Below are 4335 nucleotides of genomic sequence, written 5' to 3'. Positions count from 1 at the left end.
TGCTACAGTACCAAAATCCAAAAAAATTCGCGAACTAAACACATCCTTAATTATGCGCGGCTGAATGTTGTGTCCTACGCCATCCAATCTATGTGTGTTTTTTATGCGAGATGAAATATACATGTGCAGTGCAGAATAGGGTAGGTATTTATATGTGTTTCTACAGGTATACTACAGAATGTATGAAATGGTATTCCCTCCGTCCTAAATTATAAATTCTATTAACTTTCAAATATGTAGATTAACTAAATATAGCTTAAATATAGAATGTAAAGTTTTATTAATTTTTGAACTTATTTACTATTTTTAATAGTTTAAATGATTTTCTATGTTTTCACTGAAAGTAACTATAATTTGAACTACATGTATTTCAAATAATATTTGAAAAACTATAATAAATATATTTTAAGGACTTATATTCCATTATAGCTCACACCTAAAAATAGATGAAAATTTTTAAATATTTGTTAGGAGAAATTCAATCTTCTATCTACAAATGAAAATATAATAATTACAATAATATTTAAATTTGATAAAAAAATCTAGAAATTGATGTGGCAGCATAGTTTTGTTCTATAAGCTTGCTATAAAAGATTAAATAATTTTAATAAAGATAAACCATACATTATTCACAAAAATGATACATCTCTCGTATAGTTACTTATAACTCAAGGCAAACTTTGAGATTTGCATACCTCCTAATATTTTCAAACTTGTATGCACTTCAAATTTTGACACAATCATATGCTTACTGTAATATTAGAAAATATGAAGTTATATTATCAATTGTTATGCAAAACACACACACACACACACACACACACACACACACACATATATATATATATATATATATATATATATATATATATATATATATATATATTCTCTATTAAAGTTGATGAAAACATACCATATGAAAAGAATCCAAAAACAGCAATTAGCATACAAATGTCATTAAATGAAAGATATTGATTTTAGAAAAAATTAGCAAAAAATAATGATCAAATTCCAGATTAAAAAGAAAAATTGAACCATACATGTGTTCTTCACCTCTGGAGTGGCGCAATTTCCCTATGAGTTGCACATAAACCGGCAAGGAAATTAGTATTACCCTGTGAGGTCTATAAAGAAATTACAATTTCCCTGTGAGTGTAGGAAACCGACAAGGAAATTAGTATTTCCCTGTGAGCCTTCGTGATACCGTAAAAAAAAATTACTCGGCACACAGGAAAATTTTGGTTTCTAGTAGTGAAGACTACTGCATTGTATTACAGATTCTTATATAAATGTGTCAGGTTCCACACCTCTTCTATTTATTTGGCAATTTTCCAACTTGCAATTGCTTAATACTTGTATTGTCCATACGATTTACATGATTAGAGTAAAACCTTAATTCTAGAGCCAGGTAGACATTAAGCATACTAAGCTAGAATGAAAAACATGAATAGAGTATAGATTACCACATTTATACACAACCTGTTGTGTTGGGACTCGTTTCTTCCAACAACCAGATCGAGACAGTTCTTGTAATCTTGTGATGTCAGTACCAAAAGGAGCATATTTGAGATGGCAATAAAAAAACCATTCGTGTTATATTATTTGCAGCAACATAATTATGGTGTTCATAGTTACTCAACGAGTAAATCTAATCATTTAATCAACTAGTTTAGTTCACAAGAGACAAGCAATTACAGAATATTGTCAGTCACTATAAAAGATCTCATTTCACAAAATGCAATTACATGACGTGAGCTAAAAGGAAAATAATCACAAATAATCACTTTTTTTTGCGGGTCACAATTAATCACTTCAGGAGCGAATTGCTATATTTAGAGCAGACAAGCTATACCATTCACTAGACTATTGCATGCATGTTGAAGTGTCGAACAACATATAACCACGCATGCAAGACCATCTGTTGTTATAGCTCATCCAATTAAAGAGTAAAGACATCTAAGCCTTGTGTGATGGAATCCAATATATATATATATATATATATATATATATATATATATATATATATATATATATATATATATATATATATATGAAAATTCATTTCTACACTTATTTGTAGTTACTCCCACATGTGTATCTTATAATGTAGGATGTATTTGATCCAACGAAGAGTATGTATACTAGAATATCTAAGTATATATATTGGGTATGTGACTATACATAGAGTATGTGGACATATTTATTGTTATATACTAATACTAGAGCATAATTACTATAGATTTAAGAAAATAGAGATGCTTTTGAAATTTTCATATATATATATATATACCTCCTACCCTATAGCCGGCTACAAAATACCTATTCTATAGGCTATAGCCAAGTCCAACCGGCCGAACCTCCGCACCATCCGACCGTATAGTTCCGCACTCGCGCAGCGCCCCGCGCTCCCACGTCCCAGTGTCCCACCTGGCTTGCCGGCTTGGCTCATCAGCATCATCCTGGCTCGGCTCCGAGAGTCCATCATGCGGCACCCCAAATTGCGCATATTCCCGTTGACCTTAGAACACCCCAAGTCCCCAGTCAGTGCCAGTTTTGTTCGCCGCTAGATGCGCTGCTACAGAGGTTTTCTTCCCCAGCCAGATCCGCAGCAGCTTCGATTAGGCTCCATGGAGACGCTCCAATCCCCCAACGGCAATCCCGTGGGTGACTGGTCATCGTCGTCGCGGCTGCCATAGTTCTTGCCGCTCGTGTAACCCGGCCATCCCGTCGAGTCCAGCGGAAATAGGATTATGAGGTGAGCAGCCGCACAATCCAGCGTTATACATTCAATCTGGAGCAGATTCCTTTTGGATTAGAAGTCCAATCCCTTCGGATTAGGTTTATCCCTTTATTCTACATCCATTTATTTAGTGTTTCTCAATTGATCTGATTACTCGCAAGGAATCGAGAGCTCGCACACCGTGCAACTCCGAATACCTCGGTCATCCTTGATCTGATTCATTTCACTCTGGATTAAATTGTTTAATCTTTTTGCCGTGTCTAATTTATGCTTGAGGAGTTGGGAGTTCTTGTTGCAGAGAGGCATTGGAGCAGAGATCTAGAGATGGCGTTCTGTTGTAGCAAATGATTAATTATTTACCCTTCACTGCTTCTCGTAAATCATAGATAAATCAAGTCTTACGCCTAGCATTCTTGTGTTCCTGCCTCAATTTTTGTTCTGCAGATCAACTAGCAGACAAGCACGCCACACTAGTCCCCATTTTTCCTTGCTGCTGTAGCTTGAAAAACAAGAATGCTTTCATATTTTGTAGGTGAGTCTTCTGTTTCTTAGCTATATGTTCTATTTTATACCCTTCTTGTGGATTGAAATGTATTTTTCTTGATCTGTTGTGCAGAAGAGCTTACCATCCTCGATAGGAGCAAAGCTAGTTGCCAGTCAATTATTGTATCGTAAATCCTCCCAACCAGTCCGATCAAACCCGAGCAACCTATCGAGCCGAGCCCACATCATCCGTCCATCCCCTCGCGGCTCCGGAAAGAGACTATGCTTAACAGAAGGCACAAAATATGAAAATTTAACATTGCCCATATTGTAAATTTGCTTCTCTAGACTCGTCCATTCGTTTGCTATCCATTTAATAAATTTAACATTTCATTGAGCTGTATGGATGACCAGCAATATATTTTCATGAACCTTGCCTTTCTGTTTCATGACCTGAACAGTTAATATTTAGGTAGTGTTGTTTATATAACCAAGGTTCAAAAAATCGTGCAAGATTAATCGCGATTATGCGTTGCGCGCCGGGTAAACGCGTCGATTACAACTTAATCGAGCATTTAATCGCTGGACGCGTTTAATCGAGCGTGTAATCGCGTGGCCTCGTGTAATAGCTAGAAACGCCCGCGTAACCGGTCGAAAATCGTTCGCGCGATTCCCACGGGCGCGAAAGTGGGAAGCGGGGGCAAGATTGGCGCGCGGCGCAAAAGCGGGCGGGAAAGAATCACGCGCGGCGGGAAAGATTAGCGCGGGTCCGTCGGGTTACCTCTCTGTCGCGCCCTTCCCAATCCATAGCCGCCGCATTTGCTCGTCCACCGCGCCTCCCTGCTCATCCGGACCCGGACGTCCGCTGCGCCTCCCTGCGCCGTCCGCGCCTCCCTGCGCCATCCGCCGTGCCGTTCCAGTCCGCCGCGGCTCTGCTTCCCCACCTCTGCAGTCCACGCCTCCCCGCGCCGTCTTCCCCACCTCTGCAGTCCGCGCCTCCCTGCGCCGTCCGCCGCGCCGTTCTGGTCTGCATTCCGCGGTAGGGAAAGGTCAGCCGCAGTGGGAGCAGATGAGCAGCTTCAACCTCGTAGGAGTGGAAGGAATCAGCCTAG

At 39.1% G+C, this 4335-nt stretch overlaps 1 long non-coding RNA gene across 1 annotated transcript; it reads left to right on the top strand.

Annotated features, from left to right (window-relative positions):
- The first annotated feature begins 2343 nt into the window (after window positions 1-2343).
- LOC120691631 lies at window positions 2344-3623 on the top strand. Its single transcript, XR_005682329.1, has 3 exons — window positions 2344-2755; window positions 3185-3272; window positions 3357-3623. It is a non-coding gene; the product is annotated as an uncharacterized LOC120691631 (long non-coding RNA).
- Window positions 3624-4335: the final 712 nt, after the last annotated feature.

Source organism: Panicum virgatum, chromosome 9N (assembly GCF_016808335.1).
Source record: "Panicum virgatum strain AP13 chromosome 9N, P.virgatum_v5, whole genome shotgun sequence".
NCBI lineage: Eukaryota > Viridiplantae > Streptophyta > Magnoliopsida > Poales > Poaceae > Panicum > Panicum virgatum.
Note: the sequence above shows the minus strand (reverse complement) of the source record. Positions and strands in the feature narration are given on the sequence as shown.